Here is a 17,019-nt window from a genome sequence, read left to right as displayed (position 1 = left end):
TAACTCTCGCCTTAGACCTATTTCTAGTTCTAACCCTATCCCTTACCATAATCCTATCACTTGTCTTTACATTAGCCTTAACCCTAGCTCTAGTCCTAATCGTATATCTAACACTAACTCTAAATCTAACCCAAACCCTAAGCTAAACCTCTAACTAACAGAAGCTGTAACACTAATACTAATACTAAAACTAGCCCTAACCTAGCCCTAACCATGCTAAACAACCAAGCCATAGACCTAAGCCTAAACTTGAACATAAAAAACAAACCCTAAGCCTACACCTAGCCCTACACCTAGCTCTAATTCGAGTCCTATAATGAACCCTAAAACAAATGCTGACCCTGACTCTGACACTAAAACTAACCCTAGCTCTAAACATCACTCAAAACTTAAACCTAAACATAACCCTAGACTTAGCCCTAACCATAACACTAAAACTAGTTCTAATTGTAACCCTAGTTCTTACATTGACTGTAGCCCTAAACCTAGCCCTAACCTAACCCAAAACCTATCCTTAATCGGAGCCCTAAAACTACCTTTAACCCTAACTATAACCCTAGTTCTAGCCCTAAACGTTACCCTAAACCTAACCCTTGACAAAATCCAAAAACCTATACCTAATCTTAGCCTTAATCCTAACCATAAACCTAGCTCAAACCCCAGCTGTAACCGTATCCATTACCCTAATCCTAATCCTAAACTGAATGCTAACCCTAGGATAGCCCTAAACCTATTCCTAACCCTAAACCTATAAATTACCCTAAAAGTAACCTGAACACTAAACCTAACCATATCCATAAACTTATTCCTAACCCTAATAATATTAAACCTAAAACTATCTCTAACAATAACCATAGACCTGACATTAGCACTAGCCCTAATGAAGCCCTAACCCTAAAACAAACTCTAGCCCTAATCCTAGCCCTAATCTTAGCCTCAATTCTAAACCTAACCCTAACCATATACCTAACCCTAATTTTAACCCTCATCCTTCTAAAGCTAGCTATAACATAATACCGAAACATAATCATAACCATAACCCTAGCCATATACCTAGGCTCAGCCTTAATATTAAACCTAGCTCAAATCCTAGCCCTAATTAAGCCCTAATTCTCACCCTTAATCTAACCCTAACACTAAGACTAACTATAACACTCACCTTAGCCCTATCCCTAGTTCTAACCCAATTACTTATGATAATTCAAACCCTAGGCCTAACCCTAACCTTAACCTTCGCTGTAGCCCTAAACCTAGATCTAACTCTAAATCTAACCCTAAACGTTAAGTGTAAGCCAAAACCACACCCTAACACTAGCTCTAACCCTAATGCTAATTTGAAACTAGCCCTAACCCTAGAACTAGACCTCAAGAAAAACCAAGCCATAGCACTGACCCTAAACCTTAACCTAACTAAACCCTAACAGTACACATAGTCCTAACCCCAGCCCTGTTTCAAGACCTAACTCTAACCCTAGAACTATTACTAACACTAACTCTGACCTTAACACTAACCCTAGCTCTACACATCACACTATTGCTAAACCTAATACTATCACTAGACCTAAACCTAGCCCTAACCCTAAAACAAGCCCTAATCGTAATCCCAGTTCTTAAATTAGCCATAGCCCTAAACCTAACACAAAACCTAAACCTAATACAAGGCCTAACCCTAGCTTTAACCCTATCCCTAAACCTGGCCCTAACCTTAACCCTATCCCTAGTCCTAATCCTAGGTCTAACCCTATTTCTTACACTTAGTGAAACCCTCACCCTATTGCTACCCTAGCCCTAACCCTAATTCTATGCCTACCCCAAACCCTAACTCTATTACTAGTCCTAAACTTAGCCCTCATTCTAGCTCTAAATTTAACCCAAACCCTAAACCTAATGTGGACACTTATTCTGACCCTAACACTAAACCTAGGTTTAAACCTGACCCTAACCCTTATCCGAAACCTAACACTAGCCCTACCAATAAACCTAATCCTAAACCTAACACTAACACTAGCCCTAGACCAAAACCTAATCCTAAATATAGACATAACCCTAGCTGTAGTAGCCCTAACAATAACCCTTAACCTAAATCAAACACTGACTCTACCCCTAGACCTACCCTATACCTCATTCTGGACCTAACCCTAAACCTAATCCTAGCCTGAACCCTGACACTTACCCTAACAAAAACACTAACTCTAAAACTTATCCTAACACAAAAACTAACCCTAACACTAGACAAACTCTAAATTAGCCATAACCATAAGTCTAGCTCTTACATTACCCATATACCTAAAACTAGCCCTAAAACTCACACAAAACCTAGCACTAATTACAGCCCTAAACCAAACCCTAAGAATAACCCTTACCCTAAACCTAGCCCTAACCAAAACCCTAACACTCGTTCTAGACCTAACACTAGCTCAAACCCTAAGCCTTACCCTAAACATAAACCTAGCCCAAACCCTACCCTCACCCTATCTCTAGCCCTAATCCTAACTGCAACCATAGCCCAAACCATAGCTCTAATTCTGTCCATTACACCAATCATAACCCTAAAACTAATGCTAATGCTAACAATAAATGTAATCCTAACCCTACCCTACCCTACCTAACCCTACCTAACCCTCGACCTAGCCCTAAACCTACCTCAAGCCCTAATCCTTACACTTAACCTAAACCTAACACTAACCCAAGACCTAGCCCTAAACCTAACTCCAGCCCTAATCTTAACCTTAACCCTAGTCCTAATCCTAGTTGGAACAATACCCAATACCATAACCCTAAAGTTAAACTTAATGATAACACTAGACCTAAAGCTAAACCTACCCAAATTCTAAACATAAACCTAAAGATAGAACTAACTGTGAAGCTAACCCTAAATGTAAATCTAAGCTAGGTCAAACCCTAACCCTAATACTAAACCTAAACCTAACGCTACTCTAAACCTAACACCATCTTTAACCTGACATCAAAACCTATTACCCTAACCCTAATGATAACCTTAGCCCCAACCAAAACACTAACCATGACCAAAACCCTGGACCAAACCCTAAATTAATCTTAGCCATAGAAAAAATCCTAGCTCAAACCCTAAACCATAGCCTAAACCTAATTCTAAGAGTAACCCTCGCCCTAACAGAGACCAGAACCCCAACTCTAGCCCTAATCCTAACCATTATCTTAGCCATAACCCTAGGTCTAACTCTATAAATTACCATAACTATAACCATAACCCTAATGCTAACCCTAACCCTAACCCAAAATCTAACACAAACCCTAAATCTATACATTACCTTAAACCTAACCTGAACACTAATCCTAACACTATCCATTACCCTAACCATAATTCTAACCTTCATGCTAATCTGAGCCTTAACCCTAAACCTAAACCTAACCCAAACCCGAAGACTGACCCTGACCCTAATAATACCCCAGCTCTTAATCTAAACCTTTCCTTCAATGTAACACATTAATTTGACCTAGCCTTAACCCTAACCCTAAAAGTATCACTAACTATAAACCTAGACCAGATATTAGTCCTAGCTCTAATTCTTGTCCTAACCTAACACAAAACCTAGCCCTAATCCTAGCCTTAAATATAGCCTTAATCCGAAACCTAATCATAACCCTAGCCGTAAAGCTAATCATAAAACTGGCCCTAACCCTAATCATAACCCTAAAACAAAACCGAACAACAGGCTTAACACTAACCTTAACTTAAACCAAAACCTAGCACTACACCTAGATCCAACCCTAGCCCTAATTCAATTCCTAATCATAACCTTAAAAATTACGCTGAACCTGATTTATATCCTAACACTCATCCTAGCTCTAAAAACCACCCTAAACTTAAACTGAACACTAACAGTAAACCTAGCCCTAATTCAAGACCTAACCCTAACCCTAAAACTAACCCTGACCAGACTGATATGCTAACACTAAACCTAGCTACAAATATCACCCTAATTTTAAACCTAATCCTAACAATTGACCTACCCCTACCCCTAAACCTAATTGTAACCCTAGTCCTTATATTAGCCATTGCCCTACCCTAGCCTTAAAACTCAAAAAACAAACAAACAAACAAACAAACAAACAAACAAAAACAAACAAACAAAAAGAAAAAAACAAAACTAGCCCCAATCTGAGCCCTAAACCTAGCTTTAACCTTAACCATAAACCTAATCCTTACCCTAACTCTATGCCTTATCCTGAGCAAAACCTTAAACCTAATGGTAACCCTAGACCTATCCCTAATCCTTAGGGTAACCAAATCTTAACCCTATTAATAGTCATAACACTAGATCTCATTCTAGCTCTAACACTATTCCATTTCCTAATCCTAACCCTGACCCTTATTCTGACCATAACATAAACCCTAGAATACACCTGACCCTAACCCTGAACTAAACCTTAATACTAGCCCTACTTGTAACCTTATACATAAGCCTAACCCTATCACTAGCTCTAGACCTAGACCTAATTCTAAATCTAGCCTGAACTCTATCTCCAGACCTAAACAAAATCCTATCCCTAGCCCTAAAATAAACTTTACCTAACCCAAACACTAACTCTACCCCTAGACATAAACCTAGTCCTAATTCTAGTTTTAACCCTAACTTTAACTCTAACCCAAACACTGACCCTGTCTTTAACACTAAACTTACCTCTAAACCTGAAACTAACCAAAACCTAAACCTAATTCTATACCCAGCCATAACCCTAAACCTAAAACTAGCCCTAATCATAACCCTAGATCATACATTACCCATAGCCCTAAACTTAGGCCTAAACCAACTCTAAACATAGAGATAATTTTGGGCCTAAAACTAGCCCTAAGCATAACCCTAATCCTAATACTAACCCTATATGTAACCCTAGCCCTCACCTTAGTCCTAAGATAGCTAAAAGCCTAATCCTTACCCTAAACATAAGCCTAAACCTATCCCTAACTCCCACACTAAACCTAGCCCAAATCCTAAATTTAACCTATCCCTAAACCTAGCTCTAAACCTACCCATTACCCTAAACCTAAACCTAAATTTATTGATGATCCTAGCCCGATACCTAATGTTAAGCCTAACCAAAATCAGAAAAATAACCATAGACATAATCCTAAAATTAAACTCAGCATAGCCCTAACTCTTGATCAAACCAAAAACCTAAACAAAAACCTAAACATTACCATAGCTCTAATCCTAACACTATCACTAATTCTAACTCTAAACCAAATCTAAACCTAACCTAGCCCTATCTGTTACCTTAAGCCTAACCCTAATGTTAATGAAAACCCTAGCCCTAACTCTAACCCTAACCCTAAAAATCCCATAATCCTATCCCTACACCTAATCCTAAAAATAACCCTAACCTTAGCTCAAAACCTAACCTTTATGCTAAACATAACCCTAAACAAAACCCTAACGTGAGTTGTAACACTCTCACCCTAACTCAAGCATATTCCTAACCATAACACAAGTTCTAACCTAGAGCTCTAACCATATAAATTACCCTAAACATATCCCTTATTCTAAGGCTAATCCTAGCCCTATCATTAATGCTAACTGTATCAATTACACTAAACCAAACCTGAACCTTAAAACAAACCGTAACTATACCCCTACCACTAACACTAATGCTAATTTGATCCATAAACCTAAATCGTTACCTAAGCCAAATCCTAATCCAAATAATTCTCTGAGCTCTAAACCTGACCCTTACCCTAAACGTAACCCTTAAATTACACGTAGCCATAAGCCTAACCCTAAAACTATCTTTAACCATAACCCTAGACCTGATATTAGCCCTAGCACTAATCTTAGCCCTGAATCTAATACAAATACTAGCCCTCATCCTAGCCCTAATCATAACTCTAACCCCAACCCCAGCCCTAATCCTAATCATAATCATAGCCTTAATCATAACTCTAACCCCAACCCCAGCCCTAATCCTAACTCTATCCCTAACACTACGTTTAACCATAGCTATAACGCCATTTTTATGCTAAACTTAAACCTAACCCTATACCTATCGCTAGGCCTAAGCTGAACACTAACCTAGCCCTAATCCTAGCCCTAATTTAACCCTATCACAAACCCTACTCTAATTTAAGCCCTATCACTAACTACCTCTCACACTAGCCCTTTTCCTAGTTCTAAAACTATCCCTTATCATAACTCTAACCCTGGCCCTAACTCTTGCCCTATCCTTAATCCTAGCCTAATCCTAGATCTAACCTAACTATAAATGTAACCCTAACTCTAAGTCTAAGCCTAACACTAACACTAGCCCTAACCATAATACTAATTGTAAAACTAGTCATAACCTTAACCGTAGGACTAAAACAAAACCGAGCAACAGACCTAACACTAAAACTTAACTTAAACCAAACCCTAAACTACTACAAAAACTAATCCTACCTCTAATCAAGTCCTAACCCTAACATTAAAACTTACCCTGACCCTGACTCATATCCTAACACTCACCCTAGCTGTAAACATGATGCTAAACTTAAACCAAACCCTAAAGTAAACCTAGCCCTAAATTGAGTCCTAACTCAAACCCAAAAATAGCCGTGACCCTGAATCATATCATAAAAATAACTATAGCTCTAAATATCACCATAACTTTAAAACTAACACTAAAACTAGAACTACCCATAACCCTAACCCCAAAGCTTACCCTAATTGTAATCCTGGTTCTTACATTACCTGTTGCCCTAACCCTGGCCCTAACACTAACAAAAAATTAGCCCTCACCTGAGCCCTACACCTAGCTTTAACCCTAACCCTAACCCTAACCCTAAACCTACCACTAACACTTGCTCTAACCCTATCTCTAACCCTAAGCAAAACCCAATTCTCATGGTAACACTAGACCTATGCCTAATCCTCAGCCTAATCAAAACTCTCACCATATTAATAGTCCTAACCCTAACCCTCATTCTAGCTCTAACCCTATACCAAACCTTAACCCTAACCCTGACCCTTATTCTGACCATAACACTAACCTAGGTCTAAACCTGACCCTAACGCTAGAACAAACTGTAACACTAGTCCTACCAGTAACATTATACCTAAACCAGACCCAATCACGAGCCCTAGACCTAAACTTATTCCTAAATCTAGATTTAACTGTAGCTTGAGACATAAACAAAAAACTAGCCTTAGCCCTAACTATAACCCTTAACATAATGCAAAGACTAACCATACCCCTAGACATAAACCAAGACCCAATTCTGGCTTTAACCATAACTCTAACTCTAACCTGAACACTGACCCTGCCTTTAACACTTAACCTATCTCTAAACTTGAACCTAACCAAAAACCTAAACCTAAAACTAGACATAGCCATAACCCTAAACCTACAACTAGCCCTAAACATAATCCTAGTTTTTACATTACCCATAGCCCTAACTCTATGCCTTAACCTAAAACAAATCCTAGAGCAAATTCTAGGCCTAAATCTAGCCCTAAGCATAACCTCAACCATAAACCTAGCCCTACCCCCAACCCTAAACCTAACCCTAGACTTAGGCTTAAACCTTACTCAAAGCCTAACCATTACCATAAATATAAACTTAGAACTATACCTTATTCTAAAACCTAACCCTAGGCCTAACCCTGAACTTAACACTATCCTTAAACCTAGCTCTAAACCTACGACTTACCTAATGCTACACCTAAATGTATTGGAAACCCAAGCCTTAACTCTAAACATAACACTACCACTAACACTAACCCTAGCCCTAAACCTAGGCCTAATACTAACACTAACAATAGTTCTAATCCTAGCCCTAATTTATTGCTAACTGTAACCATAACTCTAACCCTAGCCCTAAGACTAACCCTAACTCTAGCCCTAGACCTATTTCTAGTACCAACCTTATCTATTGCTTAATCCTAAAACTAGTCCCAACTTTAGTCCTAAACCTAGCCATAGTCCTAAACCTAGAAATAACCCCAACTCTAAATCTAGCCCTAACTCTAAACCTAAACCTCACCCTAACATTAGCTTTAACTCTAATTCTAATTTGAAAACATTCCCTAACTCTAGCCATAGCCCACCAACAAAACTGAGTTATAGTCCTAATACTAACCCTTTACCTAAACCTAATCCTAACTCTACACCTAATCCTGACCCTATCCCTACAACTAAAACTGACCCTGAATCTGACCCTAACACTAACCCTACTCTGAACATCACTCTAACCCTAAACCTAACCCAAACACTAGACCTAGCCCTAATCCTCACCCTAAAAATATCTCTAACTGTAAGCTAGTTCTTACATTAGCCATAGACTAACCCTAAAACACAACCTAGCGCTAAACTTAGCCTCAGCCTTACTTTTAACCCTAACCCTAATGCTAACCCTAATCCTAACGCTAACACTATCCCAAACCCTAGCTCTAAACCAATTCCTTACCCTAAGCCAAAATCTCACCTTAATGCTACCTTAGTTGTAACCAAAATCTTTAGCTTACCCTAAAACCTAACTATAGTTCTAGTCCTAAACCTAGCCCTCATTCTCTCTCTAACCCTAACCTGAAGCCTAAGCCTAACCCTTACTCTTATTCTAAACCTAACACTAACCATAGATCAAAGCCTGACCGTAACACTAAACCAAACCCTAACACTAGCCATCCCAGTAAAAAAAACTGTACCTAAACCTAACAATAAAACTAGCACTAGACCTAAACTTAATCCTAAATACAGCCATAACTCTAGCCCTAGTCCTAAACAAAAACCTAGCCCTAGCCCTAAAATAACCATTAACCTAACACAAAGACTAACACTAGCCCTAGACCTAATCCTAGTTCTAATGCTGGCCCTAAAAATAAACCCAAAGCTAACCCGAACACTGATGCTTACCCTAACACAAACCCTAGCTCTAAACCTTATTCTAAGCCAAATCTTAAACATAACACTACACATATCTATAAACCTAACCCAGAAAACTAGCCATAACCATAACCCTAGCTCTGACAGTAACCATATCCATAACACTAGCAATAAACCTCACACAAAACCTAGCCCTAATACAAGCCCTAAACCTAGACATAAGCATAACCTTAACTATAACCCTCGAACAAACAGTAAACCTAATGCTTGCCCTAGACCTAACCCTAGCTCAAACTCTAACCCTTACTCTAAACATAACCCTAGCTCTAACCCTAACCTTAACCCTATCTCTAATCCTAAGTGTAACTATAGTGCAAATCCTAGCTCTAACTTTATCCATTACCTTAAACATAACCCTAACCCTAATGCTAAACCTAGCACTATCCCTAACCCTAACCCTAACCCTAACCCTAATTGTAGCCCTGACTCTAACCTTCGCCCTAGCCCTAAACCTAGTTCAAACCCTATCACTTACCATAAAATGAACCCTAACAATAACCCTAGGAGTAACCCAAATAATCATATCTTTAACACGAACCCAAACCCTAAACTTAACCCTAACTTGAATCCTAACCTTAATCGTAACCATAATCCTAAACCTAACTCTCACCCTAACACAAAGGTTAACACTAACCAAAACAATAACCCTATCCCTAACACTACCTCTATCTGTAACTGTAGCACTAACCCTCACACTTACCCTAAATCTAACCCTCACCCTAAACCTAACACTGACAATAATATTAACTCTAAGACTAAACGTAACCCTATCCCTGACACCAACACTAACCCTAACACTAATCCTAACCCTAACCCAAACACAGACTCTAACCGAACCCTAATCCTATCACTAACACTAAACTTAAACATAACCCTAAACCTATCTATAACCCTAACCATAACCCTAATACTAAAACTATTCCTAACCGAAAAATAATACTAACCTTAACCCTAAAACTTAATGTAAACTTGACACTAACCCTAAAACTAATCTTCATCCTAAAACTAACCTTATCCCTAATCCTAAACCTAACACTATCCCTAAAACTAACACTAACCCTAAACGTATTATTAACACTGAACCTCAGCCTAAAACTAACCCTAAATCTATCCCTAACCCTAACACTATCCATAACCCTAACCCTAACTTTAACTCAAACACTAAAATTAACCCTAACCCTAAACCTAACCCTAACACTCACCTAAACTCAAACCTAACACGAACCCTAAACTTAACCCTAACACTAACCCTAACACTATCCCACCTAAACCTATCCCTTACCATAAATCTAACCCGAAGCCTACCCGTGACCCTAACACTAACCCTAACACTAACTCTAACCATAATCAAAACACTTACCCTAACACTAAACCTAACCCTAATCCGACTGTAACCATAAACCTAATACTAACTTTTACCTTAGCACAAACCCTAACACTAAGCCTAATACTAACCCTAAACTAATCCTAATAATAACCCTCACCCTAACCCTATCCCAAAATCTAACACTAATTCTAACCTTAAACCTAAAACTAACTCAACACTCAAACTTACTCTAACCCTAACCCTAACCCAAGCACTAACCCTAACCCTAACCCTAATCCTAACCTTATCACTAACCCTAAAACGAACCCTAACCATACAGTAACCCTAAAACTTACACTAACCCTACCCTAATGCTAACCCTAACACTAACCCTAAAACTAACCCTAACCATAACTGTAACCCTGAAACTTCTAGTAAACCTAAAACTAACCCTAACACGAACACTAATTCTAAACCTTACCCTAAAATTAACACTAATATTTACTCTAACCCTAATCCTAAACCTAACTTTACCCTAACCCTAAACCTAATCCTAACACAAAACCTAACCCAAACCATAACCCTAAATCTAACCCAACACTAACCCTAACCCTTACCTAAACCTAACTGTAACCCTAACACTAACCCTAACACTAACCCTAACACTAACCCAAACTCTATCCAAAAAATAAATGTAACCCTATCCTAACACTAACCCTAAAGCTATCCCTAAACCTAACACTATACATAAACCTAAACATAACTCCAACACTAACACTAATCCTAACACTAAACCTAAACCTAACACTAAACTTAACACTAACAGGAACTCTAACACAAATTCTAACACTAACCCTAACCTTAACACTAAGAGTAAACCTAAACCTAACCCTAACCTTAACAATAACCCTAAACGTAACCCTAACAGGAAACCTAACCTGAACCCTAACCCTAATTCTCCCACTAACCTGACCCTAACCCTAACCCTATACTAACCCTAACTCTAAGACTAACCCTAAGCCTAAAACTAACCATAACCCTAACACTAACACTAATGCTAACCTTAACACTAACCCTGTCACTAATCATAACCATAACCCTAAACCTAATACTAAACTTAATCTGAACCCTAACACTAACACTAACAATAAAATTAAACCTAACCCTACCCTACATGAAACACTAATTCTAACCCTAACTACAGCACTAACCCAAACCCTAATCCTAAAACTAAACTAACCCTAATCTTAACCAAAACACTAAACCTAACCCTGACCCTAAAACAAACCCTAACCCTAACAATAACCCTAAACCTAACTCTAAAATTAAACCAAAGCCTAACCAGAACCGTACCCCTAAACCTAACCCTTAGCCTAACACTAAATCTTACCCTAACACTAACCCTATGACCAACTTTAAACCTAACCCTAACACTAACCATAACACTAAATCTAAAACTAACCCTTACCTAACACTAACCCTTACCCTAAAACTATCAATAAACTTAACACTATTTCTTACCCTAACATTAACACTAACCCTAACACTAACCCAAACCTAAATATAAACATAACCTTAACATGAACCCTAAAACTAACCCTACCAACAACCCTAAACCTAAGCCAAATTCTAACCCCAAAACTAACACTAACCCTAATGCTAACCCTAATTATTACCCTAATACTAACTAAAACACCAACCCTAACCTAACCCTTACCATAAACCTAACCCTAAGCCTTACACAAACCCTAACAATAATGTTAACACTAAAATTAATCCTAATCCTAACCATAACTTTAACCCTAACCCTAAACCTAAACCTAAACCTAACCATAATCCTAACACTCAACCTAACCCCAATCCGAAAGGCAATACTAACCCTAAGACTCACACTATCACTAACCCTAACCCTGAAACTAACACTAAACCTAACACTAACCCTAATCCAAACATTAAACTTAAGCCTAACTCTAACAGAAACACTAACCCTAACCCTAACCCTAAACCTAAACCTAACACTAACCCTAAACATATTCCTAACACTAAACCAAACCCTAACACTAATCGTACCACTAATACGAACCCTAATCCTAACCCTAAACCTAACACTAACCATAAACCTAACAATAAGCCTAACACTAACCCTAAATCTAATCCTAAATTTAACACTAAACCTAACCCTAACCCTAACACTAACACTAACCCCAACCCTAACACTAACACTAAACCAAAGCCTAAACCTATCCCTATGATTAAGACTATTGCTAATCCTAAATTTAACCCTATCCCTAACACTAACACTAACACTAATCCTAACACTAACTCTAACTCTCATCCTAACTGTTACCCAAACTCTATAGCTAACCCTAACACGAAACCTATCGCTTACCCTAACACTAACCCTAATACTTTAACTAAACCTAACATAACCCTAATCCTATCACTACCCCTAACACTAACCCTAACCTAACCCTAACCCTAAAACAAAAATATCACTGATGATAACCTTAACGTAAACCTAACCCTAAACATAACCTAAACCTCACCCTAACCCTAATCCTAACACTAATCCTAAAATTAAACTTAACCTAAAACTAACGATAACCCTAACAATAAATGTAACCCTAAACCTAACTCTAACTCTAACTGTAACACGAACTTTAACCCTAACCGTAACCCTAACTTAAACCTAACCCTAACACTAAAATTAACCTTATCTTTAATCCTAACCATTTCTATGACCCTAGCCCTAACCCTTACCCTAACAGAAACCATAACACTAACCCTAACACTAAGCCTAAATTTAACCTTAACACAAAACCTAACACTAAACCTAAACCTAACACTAACATTAACACTAAATTAATCCATAACTGTAACCCAAACCCTAACAGTTACTCTAACCCTAACCTTAACGCTAACCCTAACACGAACCCTAAAATTAAACCTTACCCAAACACTAACCCTAACCTTAACCTTAACCCTATCCCTAACACTGCCACTAACCCTAACACAAATCTTAACCCTAAGCCAAACACTAACCATAACGGCAACACTAATCCTATCATTAATACTAACACTAAACATAACCTTAAACTTATCACTAAACCTAACCTTAACCCTAACCCTAAATTTAACCTTAACCCTAAACCTAACACTAACCCTAAACTTAACCCTAACCCTAACACTAACTCTATCCGTAACCGTAACACTAAGCCTAAATGTTACCCTAAACCTAAACTTAATCCTAACCCTAACATGAACCCTATCTCTAACTCTAACCCTAACACTAATCTTAACACTAACATTAATCCTATACCTATCACTACCACTAACCCTACCACAAATCTTAACCCTAACCCAAACACTAACCCTAAACGCAACACTAACCCTATCATTAACACTAAACCTAAACATAAATTTAAACTTATCACTAACCCTAACCCTAAACCCAACCCCAAATTTAGCCTTAAAGCTAAACCTAACACTAACCCTAACCGTAACACTAGCTCTATTGGTAACCGTAACCCTAACCCTAAGATATACACTAACCCTAACCTTAACCTATCCCTAACAAGAAACATAAAACTAATCCTAACACTAACATTATCCTTAACCCTATCACTAACACTATCACTAACACTAACACAAATCTTAACCCTAACCTGAACACTAACCCTACCCATAACCCTAACCCTATCATTAACATTAACACTAAACATACCTTTAACTTATCACTAACTATAACCCTAACCTCAACCCTAACCCTACCACTAATGCTAATCCTAAACATAACCCTAAACCATTCACTAACACTGACCCTAACGCTAAACCTAACCTAACCTAACAGTAACGTTAACCCTACCCCTAAACCTAAACTTAAACTTATCAATAACACTAACACTAACACTTATTCTAACACTAACCATTTCCCTAACCCTAACACTAACACTAACCCTATCCCTAAATGTAATACTAACCCTAAACCTAAGCCTAACACTAACTCTAAACCTATTTTTCACAATAAAACTATCCATAACCCTTGTAGTAACCCTACACCAAACACTAAAACTAACCCTATCCATAACACTAACACTCACCCTAACCCTAAACAAAACACTAAACCTAACCTGAAACCTAAGACTAACCCTAATCCTAAACCTTACCCTAACCCTAAATTTATCCTGAGAACCTACCCACACCTTAACCCTAGCCCTAACACTAACCCTAACCCTAACACTAACCCTAGAAGTTACCCTAAACCTAACCCTAATACTAACCCTAATGCTAACCCCCAAAATAATTCTAAACCAAACCTTAACTCTAAACCTAACCCTAACCCTAACTCAAACCCTAACCCTACAAATAACTGTAACCCTAACACAAACCCTAACCATTACCCTAACTGTAATCCTAACAAAAACCATAACGCAAACCATAACCCTAAACCTAACCCTTACCTAACCCTAACACTAACCATAAAACTAAAGCTAAAAATAACCCTAAACATAGCTCTATGCATAATCCTAACCCTAACACAAATTCAAACCCTAACCCTAACCCTAAACTTAAAACTCACAAAACAAAAAACCCAACCCTAACATAAAATGTAACCATAAGCCTAACACTAACCATAACCATAACCCTAACCCTAACATTAAACCTAAACCTAACTCTTTCCATAATTCTAACCCTACCCTAACACTAACAATAACCCTAACCTTAACACTAACCCTAACACTAACATTGAACCTAACCCTAAACTTAAACCGATATGTAAACCTAACCCTAAAACTAACACTAACCCTAACACAAACCCTAACACTAAGACTAAAACTAACCCTATCCTAACCCTAACCCTAATCCAAACTTTTATATTAAACCTAAACTTAAACCCAAACCTAACCCTAACCCTAAACCTACCCTAACCCTAATCCTAACCAAAGCACTAATTTAACCTTATTCCTGGCACTAACCATAACACTAAACCTAACACTAGCCCTTACCTTAACACTGACCTTAAAATTTTCCCTTACCCTACCCTAACACTAAGCCTAACAGTAACCCTAACACTAATTCTAAACCTAACCCTAACACTAAACCTAATACTAACCCTAACCAAAACAATAACCCTACACTTAACCATTACCCTACCCCTAACCCAAAACTTAACACAAACCCTAACTGAAACCATAATCCTAAACCTAACAAAATCTAGCCCTAACCCTTACCTAACCCTAACTCTAACCATAAAACTAAAGCTAAAACTAACCCTAACCCTAACTCTAACCCTAACCATAACACTAAACGTAACTCTAAACCTAACCCTAAAAACAACCCTAAACCTATTTCTCACCCTAAATCTATACCTAACCCTAACCATAACTCTAAAATTAACACTAACTTTAACAATAAACTTAACCCTAACACTAACCCTAACATGAACCCTAACCCTAACCCAAAATCTAACCCTAACCCTAACCCCAAAACTAAACCTAAACCTAACCCTTTTACTAATACTAACCCTAACCTAAACCTAGCCCTAACCCTAAAGCTAATACATATCCTAACCCTAATCCTAACCTAACCATAACCCTAGCACAAAACCTAAACCAAACCCTAATTTTAATTCTATCATTAACCAAACCCTAACCAAAACCTACATTAACCTGTCCCTAACCCTAATGATAACCCTAAATCGAACCACAACCCTATTACTAACACTAATCCTAACCCTATAATTAACCATTTTACTAACCCTAAACCTAACATTAAACCTAACACTAACCCTTACCCTAACGATAACTCTAAAACTAACACTAAACCTAACACTAGCCCTAACGCTAATGCTAACCCTAACAGTAACCCTAACCCTAACACTAACACTAACCCTAATACTGAAACCTAACCAAAACCATAATCCTAACCCTAAAATAACTCTAAACCTAACCTTTACTTAATCCTAAACCTAACACTAACCCAAATGCAAAGCCTAACTCTATCACTATCCCTAAGCCTAACCATAATCCTAAATCTAATACTAACACTATTCTTAACCCTAACCCTAACACTAACACTAACATTAACTATAACCCTAACTCTACCCGTAACACTAACCCAAACCCTAAGCCTAACACTAATATAACCCTATTTTTTAAAGAGAGAGTGAGAGTGATAGAAAGGGAGAGAGAGAATTTTTAATTTTTTTTTTTTTTTTAGTTTTCTGCAAACACAACATCTTTGTTTGTATGTGTTGCTGAGGATCGAACCCGGGCTGCACTCATGCGAGGCGAGCATACTACCGCTTGAGCCACATCCCCAGTCCAATAAGTCAAATCTTAACCAAAACTCTAACCATAATCCTCACCTAACAGAAATCCTAACACTAACCCTAACACTGACCCTAACCCTAACCCTAACTCTAAAACTAAACCTAAGCCTAACCAAAACCCTAACCTGAACCCTAACCCTTAGTCTAACACTAACACTAACCCTAACACTAACCCTATCACAAAACCTAAACCTAACCGTAACACTAAACCTAAACCTAACCCTAAACCAAACACTAACCCTAATCCTAAACCTATATCTTACCTTAATATTATCTCTAACCCTCACCCTAACACTAACCCTTACACTAACCCTAACCCTAAACCTAAACCTAACACTAACAAAAACCTTAAACCTAATCCTACCACTAACCCTAAAGCTAAACCAAATTCTAACCCTTACTATAACACTAAACCAAATCCAAACCATAACCCTAATCCTAATACTGAACCTTACACAAAACCTAGCCCTAATCTTAAGCCTAAAAA

This window comes from Marmota flaviventris, chromosome 10 (genome assembly GCF_047511675.1).
Source record: "Marmota flaviventris isolate mMarFla1 chromosome 10, mMarFla1.hap1, whole genome shotgun sequence".
Taxonomy (NCBI): domain Eukaryota; kingdom Metazoa; phylum Chordata; class Mammalia; order Rodentia; family Sciuridae; genus Marmota; species Marmota flaviventris.
The sequence above is the reverse complement of the archived record's forward strand: the minus strand, read 5'-3'. Positions refer to the sequence as shown.